General features: G+C 42.1%; 1 protein-coding gene across 2 annotated transcripts in view; it reads right to left on the bottom strand.

The window, feature by feature from the left end:
• Positions 1 to 15,625, bottom strand: part of KCND2 (potassium voltage-gated channel subfamily D member 2) — a 481,391-nt gene that overhangs the window by 269,930 nt on the left and 195,836 nt on the right. The window lies entirely within an intron of this gene.

The following is a 15,625-nucleotide window of genomic DNA, read 5'->3' as shown; positions in this document are numbered from 1 at the left end:
AAAAAAAAAAAAAAAGAAATATGCGTTTCAGTTTGTTTGTTAGTTTGCTTACCTACAGGATTTATTTTATGGATCTGTGATTGAAAATACAAAAAATAGAATAGAAAACCACAAGGTTACATTTGTCAATAGATTCATAGAAATTAAGGCCAGAATTTAAGTGATTATAGTAAACATCTAATCTCATTTTATTAATACAGGTCATGGGACTTATTTAGACTAATTCTTACTATAAGTCCAGGAGATGTGACTGAATTAAAGTATACTTTTTCTAGAAAAACATTCAACCTTGATTTTAAAATTTTCAGTGACTAGGAATCCACTGCAATCTTGTTAAGGTCTCATAATGGTGAATTGCTAGAGCTGGTTAGGACTTTTCCAGCAGAATACAAGGAAATGTGACTGGTTGCCTGTCAAGTCCCCTGCCTCATGGGTGACTTCAGAACTGGGATTTGGGGCAGTATATTTACAGCGTAGTAGCAGAATGTTGTGGGTGCAATGTTCCACAGGACCCTTCACCAAAGTGCTCCAATTCCTTTTTCTAAACTCAGAATTATTCAGGTGAAGATATTTAGAGACTTCCCTGTGAATCTGCTCTTGATAATTTAGAACCAACTTGCTCTCACTGGCAAAGTACAGACAGTCAAAAAGTCCAAGGCTGAATCAATTCAATCTTTGCAGTTTAGTCTAAGCTGTACAGATTGAACCAATAAGCAAGTGAACAGACATTCACTTTTGATTCTGGAAATGCAGCCACATGCCTGCAGTAGCCAAGGGGGGAAGTCAGGTGGTGCTACAGCATGCCTCCCTGCTCTGCTGGAGCAGACAGCTGGGCCAAAGGTAGCCTCCCACCCTGCAAAGTGAGGCTTGCAGGACAGGTGCAAAGCATCCTGGGATGCTGGAGGATGGTGAAATAACTTGAATTGGGAGCAGATCTGGGATAGAAGTTAAATAAACTGATTTAACTTAAATCAGTTAAATCTGATACTACATCCATCCACACTTATCTTAAAGTGGTTTTGGCTTTTTTGAAAGCAGTTTATATGCACTGAACTTCTGTTGTGTCACAGGTTTGAGTTGGTTTCTGATCACTTATACTGGGTTATGTATAGTTTCTGTCCCTAGACAGTGTGGTAGTTTGGTTACCTATCTGGCTACCAGCTTCTTGATTGCCTGTCTACCACTTCACCTGGTAGTTTGCTGCAGTAGATTGTCACACTCGGGATGTGTCCACACATGCAGTCATGTGTGCTTGTGCCACTCCTATTTGAGCGGCTGCACATTTGTGCCAGGGATTTGTGCCTCAGCACACATGCCTGAACATGCACTTTGGTGTAGGGCAAATTGTGCCACTTGGGGCAAACTGACCTTGCCCATCTCCTCTTGGATCTTCAGCAGTATAAAAAGCTGCCATGGTGAGCAGCTCAGGGCTATTTCCTCAGGGGCTTCTGCGGCCCGGCAGGTTGACATATGGGAACACTGTGTCAGCTGGACTGCTGCAGCAGCCCTGACTTAGAGTGGATTCACCACTCTCTACCCACTGCAAAAGTTTGGCAGTGGGGGCTGCTGCCTGGCTGTGACCTGCTGCCACCTGTGCCAGCATCCACCCCCTTGGGCCTACAGCTCCATGTCTGCATGCCTTCCAGACCTGGACAGGGACTGCATAGCTGCCTGAGCTATGGCATGGGCATGCGGCAGAGCTGTCTGCACCTCTGGGCCAGCTGCCATTGGGCTGTGGTTGCACAGTTGGCCTTTGTGTGACACTACCCTGCCATTTGGGCAGTTATCACCTGGAAGATGTCCTCAGTGTAGTGCCCCACTTTGAACTGTCAAAGCATGTCCTCCTGGCCCCAAATGTCCAGGAGGTCAGCCACCTCATTTGCCTCCAGCTGGGTCCCAGGTGCCAGCCCTGGACAGGCTCCTCAGCCTGGATCCTGCCACCTGCCTCCCTAGCAGAGATCCTAATGTTCCCTGTTTCAAAATTGCTAATAAAAAAAATCCCAAATTCACTCTTTAAAATACCCCCAAATTTGTGTTCTCCCATGATTAAAACAAAATGCCACTATATATACAGTTCCGACCTGACCTGGCCTGCCCTGCCTCGCTAATGCATGACTAGCAGGGCAGCCTGGGATGGGTCAGGTCTGTTTGGCATAGATGGACCCTGCATCAGGCAGTGCTATGCCCCACAGGGCTGTGCCTGCAGCCAGGCCCATGGCCCTAACAGCCCAGCTGGTGAAACTGGTTTAGGACGCGGCAGCAGGCACAAGTGCACTCATTTGGATGCTCCTTCAATGTTCAAAATTTGTACCTAATTTTCCATTTGAATTTATAGGCTTCCAGCCATTGGTTTCTTTATTAGACCTTTCTCTACTGGAAGAATATCTTCTACCAATGAAAGTACTTCTACATTATTATCAAGTCACCTCTCTCTCTTGCTTCTGATAAGTTAAACATATCAAGCACTTTAATTGTATTATTGTAGGGGACTTTTCCAGTTCTCCAGTTTTTGATATTCTGTTTAAACTGTGAACACCAAAACTAAACACTGTATTCCAGGGTTGTGTCTTACCAATGCATTATACATAGAGGTAAAATTACCTCCTTTCTCTGACTCATTATTTACTAGTAAGGACTGCATATATAAACAAGTTATGGCAATACCATATATACCATCTCTATTACTATATACATAAGGATGAATTTCTGGCTCCTCTGAAGTCAGTGAAAATATTCTATTGACCTCAATGTGTACAGGATTTCATTTTATAGTATTATATTATAAGAGATGATGAATTCACATGAATAGGAAGAAATACCACATACAAAGCCAGAGGTGAGAGCAGTGAATTGCTTAGAGATTCAGTATGGGTTTAATAATAAAACACGTGGCAATGCTTCTGCAAGCTGTACTGCATGTAGGAGAATGGACAAGTTGCAGTAACATAACAGAGGTATCAAAGAAAAGTGAAGACATTTTTCCTTGAAAGTAAACGTTTTAGGTATTCTAGTAAGGAAGTTATGAACCATTCCAACATAATCATAATGATAAACTTAGCACATGCCTCATCTAAATGAATAATACTAAAATGTAGAATGTAGATGCAACATACACAACCCTGACATGAAAACTGAACTCGTGGACAGTGAAAACAATTTAGTTGTAAGCATAAATGGATATTCCTTATTGCAGCTGCCTACCTGCACATTTTAGGAGTAAGTATGAGTAAATTATATACATGTTATAAACATAAAGGGTCAAATCCAATTCCTCTTCTAAGAAAGAGTCACATATGCAGCTTTTACATACCTAAATCACTACATGGAATTGTAATCCAGCAAGAGCCACCAAGTCGAATGGAGAAACATAAGAAATTTTAAGCCAGAGCTGGAAGTGCACCAGTGAGATGTTTATCTTCACTTACTCTGCTGTGATCCTAATTTGTTCTGGGAAGCTTTTAAATTCTGTGTAAGCTACTATATTATGTATAAATTCTGTGCAAGGCTGGCAGAAAGACCAGAACTAGGGATAAAAAGGGTCCACCTACCTTTTGGCTCAATAGCCTAGTGGTTAGTTCACTTATATTGGGAGTGGGAAACCTAGGTTTTAAGCTCTCCTCAGGCAGAAAGAGTTTGAACCTGCATCTCCAATTTCCTAGGTCATGACCATGACCTGGCCATGGGCTAGACCAGAGTCTTGTCTAACTCCCTACATACAGCACACACATGTTGTCCCCCTTTTGAATCTGGTCCTCTGGAGAGACCACAAGGGAAAGAGCAATAGGGCCAGAAGTAGAGCATGCAAGAGGGTGTGTGAGTCCATACCCCAGTGACAGGGGGATTGACCAGGGAGGAAGCAGCACCCGGGCTCTGGTTCCTGGTTCCAATGCTATTTCTAGGTTTTATCCAATGACCCTTCAGTACAAAATGTGGGAACACAATTGGAAGCACAGCCTGAGAGCTGGCACTCAGGCAGAATGAAAAACTCTACAGTACAGATTACAGTCATCCTCAGAAGTGCTGTGTTGCCAGTCTGGGGGAGGCGAAGGAGTGTAGACACCTTTGTAATGAACAACTGGTATAGTGAAAAGACTGAAGAACTACCATACAGAATTAATGGTAGATCAACTGGAATTTGATTTCTTGTGGCTTATTTGTGTATTTGATTAAAGAGAGAGAGGGGATGCTGGTCTTCAGCTGGAGCACAGGTAGCTGGAAAGTGAGGTCTCAAAGGTACAGAGTATGAATACAAGGAGGAAAGAATCCTGTTCTTGTAAAACTTCACTGTTTTGCACTAAATCAAACCTGGACTTAGTGACAAACTGAATAAAAGTAATTCAAAACTTTCCACATGAAAACCATAAGTTTCTTTTATTACACATAGCCTGCATAAAATACATCATTATTTGATGAGTCTGAACACTTACGAGTCATTCAGAGTGGTGACCCGTGAATATCTTGAAAATGCCAGCAAAGCTTTTACTGCTTTAAGCAAATTGAAAAATTTTCTCTCTTTCATAGCCCTGCAGCTATTCACACAGTTTAGTTATAAAACATTTGCTTTTACTGCTGTTTGGATGTTTATTCTTCCTGCATGGTAGAACTGGTTATGATTTTGGGGAACAAAATTATAAAAACCTTTTAAATTGTTTTAAGTGCTGAGGAAATTGTATCTACTTTACAAAGATAACTTATGATAAAATACTTGCTCAAATGGACCCACTCCTGAGCTACTGAATTCAGTCAGTTTCAGTCATGGATCATTATCATTCATCTTGTATATACATCTAGGTTTATAAGAAAGTAAGATTGCTAAAACATGGCAAAGAATTTCTTTCCACTGATATTGTATAATATTTAAATTTGTTGTATATGCAAGGAGCCTTTTTCCCCCTTTATCCTCTGTCCCAGAGAATACATGGACTATGACATTCTGGGAAGGGATGGCAAAGAAGAGAAGTACATGTAACTGTTTCTTATTTCTCCGCTGCTATATAAGTCGCCAGAACCATTCTTCTCTCTCTCTTCCCTCCCCTGCCTCACCTCCACCTCCTTCCCCCGCCATCACTAGGAGACTTTTCTCTCTCCAAACTGGGAAACCCATCAATTAGTTCAGTGATCCTTGCTATTAAGAGCCTACTTGCTGGTTCAGTTAAAACCAGGAGGAACTGGAATTGTTCTTGCTGTCTGTGCTTTGTTCCCTGTATCTAGCAGGGACTATCCTCTACTCAGTCCAGTAATATACCCAGTTTTCCATAAGCTTTAGGTACAGAGAATAAAAAGGGTAGAATCCTGAAATGAGCTGGACACCAAGTAGAATATTTGTGCCCCAATAGTGATCCCTCCAGTCCTCCTTAATATATATGTTTTATTTCTTATCGTTGCACCACAAAGACTGGTTGATCCCGGCAAAAAGGGGCAGTTATGGAACAGGCTCTTAGTAAGGAATGCAAGCACTTACTAAGACTTGACCAAATAAAAAGGAGTAATTATGGTGACCAATTGGAACATATTTTGTCTTGTTGATGTTCTAACTGTCTAAATACTATCTGAAGGTGTAAGTTGCAGCAATCAAAAAAGCAGACACTGTTTATTACTTTTTTTAAAACAACTGTGAAATTCCAAGTCTGACACTCTACTGAGTTCAGCTGTGCATCTATCACCTCCAATCATTTCTTAGATGATTAATTTTCTAATTCCTTTAGATATGAACACTGAATATCTTTCTTCTTAACTGAATTTCTGAACACTTACTAAATACAAAGAGACAACCATAATTATTCTGTTTATTACAACTTCAAGCTTTACCCGAAATAAGGCACAACATTATAATGTTTACATAGTAACTCCCATGATCTGGAAGGGAGAACTATGTTTCCTGGTCCAGAAAAATGTGGAGAAGGCTAGGTGAAGAAAGGCCAGGAAGGAACAGATTTTAAATAGCATTATAGACCATTATTTAAGGACTTATTTCAGGCTGGCATTTCAGTTACGTTTTTTATTCATTGTGATCTGCTACTAAAGTTTTTAAGAGGGACAGTTGGACTGCTAGAAAACTTCCTAAAAGATAAATTCACAGACTTTGTGTGAAAAGGAGAGCTATGTTTTGGAAAGAGCTATACTAAGGGATGAAATAATTCTGGTGAAGGTGTATCTAATACTAGTATTAAGAATCCAAAGATTCACTATGTATAACGGGACTCTGATTCAAAGAAAATTGAATACTGAAAGCATGGGTTTTTAGTCAGAGAGGCCTACCTTTACTCCTGTGAATACCATTGGTTAATGGAGCTTAAGTACATGCTTCAAGTTAAGCTTATAGTTAAGTGCATTGCTAGATGCTTTCAAAAGTCTACCCTATGCTTACTTTAAACTTTTACTCTCTTCTGGGTGTGTCTATATGATACACGAACAGTGCAGTAGCCTAATAACACTGTACAGTAGTGTGCTGGACAAAACCCATGCTAATATGCTACTGTGCAGTAGTATTAGGACACTGCACAGTTAGCATTTATAAAAACCTGTGCACCAGTGCTACTGCACAGTAGTACCAGCTACTGTGCATTGATTTAGTACTTGATTTTCCAAGTGCTAAACTTAATGCACAGATACTACGGCACATTGATGAACATGTAGACACACCTACTGAGTTCTTATTCAGTGAATAAAAGTGATTTGACTATCTGTCTCTTGAATAGATACTAGACTTAGATGTCCTTCTTTATAGGCTTGGTCAAAAAAAAAGGTTTCTTCCTGTCCAAACAGTTGTATCTTTAAGTTAAACCATACATTAGGAGCCATGGGGAAGCACATCACTAAGTGGTGTGTCTTGGATGTATTGCTCAGGTAGACTCCATGATTGTAAAGATCTGGAAAGGCTGTCCCAAACAAATAGGAATAAAGACAAGATGCAAGGTGGAGGTTTTAGTTAACATAACTCATTTGGAAACAGTCTGGCAATAACTTATGCAGTGAGGATCGTGTTTCTACCTAATCATTTTTGACCATTGGAAGGTTGACTAAGGCCTATAACCTGTTGTCCCTGCCCACTACTAGCACTCAACCTTCCTGTCCTCTGAGGGAACTTTAGGAGGACTACCCTGGAAGAATGAGATGGTTGCATACCTACTGAATTAAAAAATCCTATGAAAAACTAGCATAGTTTACAAACATAACTGTGATTCCAAAACACTGGCACCCATCCAATATCTTGCAGAAAAACATAAATGGTTACTCTCTTACAATTTCATCCATTGTTCTCTTATCTAGTTCATTACTAGAATCTGACAAACTAAAGCAGTTAAACAATTTCTTCCTCTTCCGTGTTGCAGTTCAATATTACCATAAAATAAAAGCAGTCAATTGCCAAAACATCACACCCTATCATAATTCAGGGCAGCATGAAAAAACTGCAGTTTCCAGAAACTAGCTACACTCTTCCAAGCATGCACTACAGTACTATGCTATAGCACTCTGTGGATGCATTTACATGTGCACTTTAAAGTGCAGTAGCTTATATTACTATGTTGCGTAAAAAATCCATGCTATTACACTAATGCACAGTAAAATAGGCTAGTGTCATCTAAAAAGCTTGCGCTTTCCTACTGCACATTAGGGCAGCCTAATGCACATTTATTTAGCACTTAACATTGGAATAACAAAATGTAATGCACATTAGGAAAACCACATTAAAGCACATGTAACCCATGTGGGTACATCTATACATGTAATTAGTATGTAGAAATAAACTCTGGCACTGTTTGTGCCAGAGCTTATTGCTCCAAGGCACAGTATTTACATGTGTACCTGGGACAACAGCATATAGAGCCAGGGCAGAGCAGTCCAGGGCTGCTCTGCCCTGGCTCAACATGCTGCAGAGGGGCTAGCTGGGACACAAGGGTGTCACAGTGTGGGGCTAGCCTACAGGCAGCACCCGCACTGTAACCCTCTTGTGCTTCTGCCAGCCCCAGTCTACACATGTATTGTGGCAGTGTAAATTACTGCACTGTAGGATTCATAGATGTTGGGGTTGGAAGGGATCTCAGTAGGTCATCGAGTCTGACCCCCTGCCCTGGGCAGGAAAGGGCACTGGGATCAGATGACCTCAGCTAGGTGCTTGTCCAGTCTCCTCCTGAAGACCCCACAAGGTAGAGAACAGCACCACCTCCCTTGGATGCCCATTCTAGATTCTGGCAATCCTTACTGTGAAGAAGTTATTTCTAATGTCCAACCTAAATCTGCTCTCCGTCAATTTTTTGCCATTGTTCGTAGTTACTCCAGGGGGTGCCCTAGTAAATAGAGCATCTCCTATTCCGTGCTGCCCCCCTCCACCCTTGCCACAATGAATTTATAGGCAGCCACAAGATCACCTCTCAGCCTTCTTTTGCAAAGGCTGAAGAGAACTAGGCCCCTCAGTCTCTCCTCGTAAGGCCTTGCCTGCAGGCCTCTGACCTCACAAGTGGCCCTCCTCTGGACCTTCTCAAGATTCTCCACATCCCTCTTGAAGTGTGGTGCCCAAAAGTGGATGCAGTACTACAGCTGTGGGCTGACCAGTGCCGCATAGAGGGGAAGCATCACTTCCCTGGACTTCTTTGTCATGCATCTGCTAATGCATGATAAAGTGCGGTTAGCCTTGTTGATCACTTTGTCACATTGACAACTCATGTTCATCTTGGAGTCAAATATGACTCCAAGATTCCTTTCCACCCAGCCTGTACATGTGTTGGTGGTTCTCTTTGCCCAGGTGCAGCGTCCTGCCCATTTTTCCAAACTGTCCAGATCATCCTGGATCCGTTCCCTACCCTCTGGTGTGTTAACTTTGCCCCATAATTTGGTATAATCTGTGAACTTGGACAGGGTGCTCTCCGCACCCTCGTCCAAGTCACTAATGAAGACATTGAATAGCACCAGCCCAAGGACCAAGCCTTGCAGGACTCCACTGCCCACATCTTTCCAGGTTGATATTGACCTATCTACCACCACACTCTGGGTGCGAGCCTTAAGCCAATTTGCCACCCACCTGACTGTGTAATCATCTGCATCACAGCCTGTCAGTTTATTTATGGGACCATAATGAGATATCGTATTGGAGGCCTTCTTAAAGTCTAGATAGATGACATCTATTTCAACTCCTGCATCTAGGCATTTTGTGATCCAGTCATAAAAAGAAACAAGGTTAGTCGGTCAGGATCTACCTGGAATGAATCTGTGCTGATTTCCTTTCAACATTCTTTCTCCTGCTGGGCTCCCACAAATCTGATCCTTAATAATTTTTTCCAGATTTTTCCCAAGGATAGAGGTGAGATGAAGTGGCCTATAGTTTCCCAGTTTCCTCCCACCTCCCCTCCTTGAAAATAGGGACCATATTGGCCCTTTTCCAGTCCTCCTGGAAAAGGGCCAATGTTCAAGCCCTTGAGTGTCTTCTTCTGTGTTAGCCTTTCTGAAGTCTAGCACTCAGCCCTGCTGGTTAGTTTACCCACCCTTCCCCGGATAGTGAATTCAATCAATTGATGTTCACTATCTCCTAGGTTACCTTGTATCTGCAGATTCCCCACCAGGTAGCTAACACCAAGTCCACCAAGGCATTTCCCCTACTGAGATTGTATACCTCCTGCATTAGTTGGAGGACCTGTATGCAGGTTAAGAACCTATGTAAGTGGTTAGATTTGGCCGACTACTACTCCCAGAAGATGTCAGTGTAGTTTAAGTCACATATGACAACCATATCTCTTGACCGTATGGCCTCTGAGAGCTACATGGAGAATTCCAGGTCTAGTTCATCCTCTTGGGTGGCCATCTATAGTAGTTCCTTTCCCCTTGACCTTCTTGAATCCTGACCCACAGTAACTCAGTTTGGTCCTCCTCTGATCCCATCTTTGATTATAGAGGATGCATATTGTTCCTCAACATAGAGAGCAACTCCCCCACCTTTTTTCCCCCACTTTATCCCATCTATACAACAGTACACCATCAACATATAGATGGTGATGCTGTTCTGCAGAGCTAATTAGTCAACTCCACAGTAAAGCGCATGTGTAGATGCACCCAGTGGATCTGTCTACATGAGGCACTTTACTGTGCAGTAGCAAAGTAAGTGTGTGTGTGTCTACACCTGAAAACACTTACTGTGCAGTAAACCTTGTTAATCATGAGTAAATTTTCTACCTGCAAATGCAAGTAGCAAATTTACTTGTGATTAGTTACTGTACAGTAGCACTCATGTAGACGCCTGCTTGGAGCAAATCTCGGCTATGTCCCACTGCCACAGCAGCAGGGAGCTCCAAGCGCACTGCTCCAAGATTGTGATCAAGGAGTGGTGGGTGGGAGATCCTTATCTCCCAGCCCTTGCTTCACCATTGTGATGGGGGACCAGGGGCCTGGGTGATCCTTATCACTCAGCCTGAGCTCTGCAACTTCAGGCCCAGCTCTGGGAGATCCTTATCTTGGTCATGGAGCTGATGCTGGCAGATAAGGATCTCCCAGTGCCAGCTCCATGAATGCAGAGCTGGTGCTGGAAGCTCCCTGTTGGCAGGGGCAGGGAAGCCTGTTCCCTGTCCAACTCCATGATTGTGGAGCTGGTTGGGGAACAGGCTGGGATCTGTCCCTCCTCTGAAGCTCTTTCCAGGGCCCCTGTTCCTGATCAGGAAACTGGGGACAGAAGCTTCATGCTGCTGGGGCAGGGGGACATTGCACCTGGGTACAGGGTGCAATGTCTCACTCCTGGCCAGGAGATAGCTATCTTCTGACCTGGTGCTTCCTGCTAGCCCCTGGTGTCAGCAGGGGCCCATTGCAGGGCCCCAGGAAGCAGAAGCAGTTTATTGCCATTAGTAGCAAACTGCTCCAATTTCCCTGCACATGTGGACATCTGCCGGGAACATTTACTTGTGTGTAAACTGCTCTCACATCTAATGCACATGTAGATACACCCAATATCTGCTATCCTGTAATTTAGAAAAATTTTAATTATGCATTCTGGCCCACTGCATCAAGGTCTCTGACTTGTTATGGAAAGCTGAAAAAGTCCACTCAATCCTGGATAATCTGGTGGTGAAGGGAAAATCTATTTCAGTCCAATGAAAGACCACTGCTGCAATGGCTGCAGAAGTCCAAATATCCTGGTCCTAATTACAGGAGTGGAAGTATGGGAGCTGTTAATTCAGGTATGTGATGGAATCAGACTGAAACAGGGCTTTATATATCCTCCCCCAGAAGCACAGATAATGTTTTAGCTAAGCCCTAACCCATCTGTTCAGCTGAAGATTTCCCTCTTGTCATCTAACCCACTCATCTACCAACTTCAGAGGAGGACATTAAAGGAGACACCACCCTCTTTTCTTCCCTGTTCAGAGACAGACCCTCAATTTGAGGTTGTGGGGATTGCAATGTAACTATAGACACAACTCTGAAATGCTGGATCATTGGTCCCTTCCATGACCAGTTAGTGTGGAGTAAGGGTATAACCATGACTGAGATCCCTTTGGGGAAATGAGCAGAGCTGTATTAACTAGACACACATAAGTCATAGACACACAGAAGTCAGTAGTTTTGTGAGGGTATAAATAAGTCCAGACTTTAGCATATGAATTTCGTAACATGAAATGTTTTGTTAAATTTTCAGATTCCAAAAGCCAGTTTGAACTGTGAAATGTTAATGTGATACAGAGGTTTGGAAAATGGTGTGAGCTACTTTGCTGTACCTTAATCTGGCCAGCTGATTTTATTTGCCCTCTTGTGGGCATTAATGTTTTTATGATGTGTCGCTATGAGAGTGTCAGCTGCATAGTTCTACAGCTGTGCTAAATCCTTCTTCACACAATGATGTCCATTATGGTTCCTTGATACTGGTACACTGAGTTATGAGCTGAAGGTGGAGTATAGTGGAGTGCTAAAGTGGTTTGGCAGTCAGCCAGGGTTATGCTACAGTAGTGTATGCTTGGCAGAGTGTAGCAAATGATAGCCAGTTGCTGGAAATTGCAGCTTTCTCATGCTATCCTGAGTTATGATAGGGTGTGATGTGTTGGCAACTGATGGCTATGATTTTATGGTAAAATTGAACTGCAGCATGGAAGAGGGAGAAATTGCTTAACAGCTTTAGTTTGTCAGAATGTGACTTCAGCCATTTTTCCTAGTAATGAACTAGATGAGAGAACTATGGATGAGAACTGTAGGAAAGTGACTATTTATGTCTTTCAGCAACATGCTGCGGGGTGCCTTTGTTTTGGAATCATGGTTATATCTTTAAACAGATACTAGTTTTCTATGGGTTTTTTGGATTCAGTGCGTGTTCAACCATTTAATTTGATTTTTGAAAGTACTGTAATCTTATAGTAAAGAATAGAGTCAGATGACTTGTATCTATCTTTTTATACAATGGTTATTACATTATTTTTAGCCATTTATTTTTTGCTCACTAGATTTTTGCTGTCTACTTGGACAGCTTCTGATTATCCACTTAGGATCTGTTGATGTTTTTGCACCTGTTTGCCAGTCCCTTATGAGCTATAGCTAGTATTGCCTTAATTGAAAAATATAAAAAGTTCCTGCTCTTATTCCATGAAATGATTTGGGAGGAGAGGAGAGAGCTGGTAGCCTGGAGGTTCAAATTCTTTGCTTTGTATTGTGACTATAACACTGTATAATGAACAAATTCCTATCCAAAGATATCCAAAGATGCCTTTGTTTATGCTTAGAAAATAGCCTCCTAAAGTCCTAATATTAAGATGATGAAATTCTGTTCTTTTGTGTTAAAAGAATTTTGGGGTAGGAGAAGAAATTAATGCCTTATGCTAACTATAACTGAAATTTAGAAGAAATTTGTATTTACCTTGTCAATAACTCAATCTCAAAGCAAGGGAGTTCCAATGCCATTTTTGGTAACTACTGCAACAGTATGATATGTAGGTATGATGCCCAGATCTTTTGTGGATTTATAGATCAAAGCCAGCATTGAAATGATGCCTAGCAGCCCATATGGATCAGGGAGAAATAAAATCATGTATTCAAAGTAATGAGTGATTACTGAGTGGACCACAGTGGTAAGGTTCATATGTGAGAGAAAAGAGTACAACTCCCTTACCAAACGAAGATAAAGTGGCAGACTAGTTAACTATTCTCATTTAACTTTTAAAAGAAGCTGGGAATCTAATCAGGTCCCCAAGTCACAATTTATTATATCAATTGATGGACAAACACCTCAAATCAGGAAGACTGGCACAATATCAGTCATACATATCCACAGAGCAACATAATCTTATTGGTCCTTTCCAAAAAGAATCTCAGGCAACTTACTTTCACTGATGCTTTAAAGGTACTCAGATACTAACAAAGACAGTCTAGATATGCTGAAGATATATAGTTGGCATGCTGTAATGAACTCCACCAATATGTCTCTAGATCTTATAACTGTGTTGTGTATACATTCAAGAGGAGAAGTGACAATTGCTAAATTCTTGGTATATTATGATTGTATCTTCTGCCTAGAGCAATCAGGTCCAGAACCCCACTGGATAACACTTGTTAAGATTAAAGCAGAGACGAACATTTATTCCCTTCAGGTACTATCCTGCAGCTTCAGATGAAAGCAGTTTTACTTAAATATAAGAGATTTTTTTCTCAAGTAATCTCTGTTTTTCACAACTGCATTAAAGATCTTGTTTGTCATTAATTACTGACTTGGCCTTTTTTTCCTTTGGTTTGCAGGAAGAATTTTCCCTAGTTGATCAAACTATGTCCCTTGATGTGGGTCCTTTTCCACATGAAAGACATTATTACACTTTCTGTGGTAGGTGGTTTCTTTTGCCATGCCATCTTTTTCCATGCTCTACAATGTTAGAGTATTTTTATCTCTCAGATTACAGAAATGTATCATATTATTTCTTTATTGCCATGTCTATGTGTTACAATTATCTACACTGAACAGTCCTTCCTAAGACTTGGAAGAAACACAAGCCTGTAAGTCTGCAAGCAGACTGTACATTTATCCCAGGAAAACCATTTATCCTAGGAAAAGTGCAAGTATACTGATGTCCATATTTGTTGTCCTGGTATAGTTCCTAAAAAGTTTCCCAGATAAGAGGTAGGAACAGTTTATCCTGGGATATTGCAAAGTATATGGGTGCTTGTACATGTGACTATGTTACCACATATATGTGATGAAAATTTCCCTTTATGTGGCTTACTTGCATCATGCTTTACATATACATGAGTTTTGGGGGTTTTAAATGAGTTTGCATCATCACAAACTAAACCACATCCCAGTGTAGTTAATTTGCAATGTTGCAACTTGGAACATTGCAGCCATTAATCTGTCAGCTTGCCCTGCAGCCACAGAAGAGGTGGGCAGGCTCTGCCAAAAAAAAAAGAAAAAAGGATTCGGTGCCTCACCACTTCTGCCTTCAGCAGACACCTGCGGCCACCAGGGTATCTGGGGCTGCCTGGGAACAGGCTGGATTGCCCCTGGAGCAGGACAGGGAGGTTGCAGAAGGGTGGCTGGGTGTGCTGGCAGCCGGAGAAGGCAGTGGGGATAGTACATGGGATTCTGGAAGCTCAGATGGGTTTGGGGAAGAGTTGGATGAGGAGCCTCCAAGCTGGGGCAACACCTGATTCATTGGCATCCCACTCATTCATTGGCTGGACCCAGGGTGTGCTGCCACTGCAGAGGGAAGGACCAGGGCCTCTGTAACTCAAGAGCCACTCAGACAGCAGGCAGCTTGGCCCCCAGCCATGGGAGAGGTGGGCAGGCTTTTCCAGGAAACCCCCCCCCAAAGGATCGAGCCCCTTGCTTCTTCTGCCTTCAGCAGTTGCCTGTGGCTGCCAGGACAATGATGTGTGTACAGTGACAGAAAAATAAAACCCATTGTTTCAATTAAAAACTCACCTTTTCAATTTAGAGGGCATACAACATGACCCTGAGGGACTAAACCCCCATCACGTGTACAAGCACCCTGTCCATATAGTTCTCTCTGGATTGCACCAGTAAAGCAATGACAGAAAAGTGGCATGCATTCAGCTGCTCACTAAAGGTGACTTATCCAGGGACAAATACAATGTCTGTATCTAGCTTAAAATTTATATTACCCAAAAAGGGCAAGCAGTAAGGTCAGTCATCCTGAAGCTTCTGAAATTGAAAGGACTGAAGAAAATAGCTGGCTACAGCTGGGAGAAAGTCGTCTTCTATTCAAAACATATGCATATACCCCCAGCCAAATGGAACTGAAATTGATGTAATATATCTCCTTTTGGATCCTGAAGTCACAGTGAACCTTTGGGTTATTTAGCCCATCTTGTAGGATGAGGAAAGATTTTAGGCAATAACTGTAGTGGCATTCTCAACCAATTCTTGAGAATCTGGTCAGGAATTATGACAAGGACCAGGTGCTCAATCCAACTGCAACTGAAGTATTTCCACTGACAACAGTGCCTATTCAGTCACAAAGGGCACATACACACATGCATGTGATGCAGTGCCAGGTGCTTTCAAAAGTGCCCAGTGCTGTGTTGCATGCATTTGTATAAATGACAAAATGCACATCAGTGCTGAGAAAATGGCAGTGGTGCACTTTTGAACTAAAATACATGGAAGGTGTTTTAGTTTTAAAGTGCACCACTACCATTTTCTTCATTTAAT

Source organism: Crocodylus porosus, unplaced genomic scaffold (genome assembly GCF_001723895.1).
Source record: "Crocodylus porosus isolate Cpor-Errol unplaced genomic scaffold, CroPor_comp1, whole genome shotgun sequence".
In the NCBI taxonomy this organism is placed as follows: domain Eukaryota; kingdom Metazoa; phylum Chordata; order Crocodylia; family Crocodylidae; genus Crocodylus; species Crocodylus porosus.
This window is presented reverse-complemented; position numbering and strand designations above follow the sequence as displayed.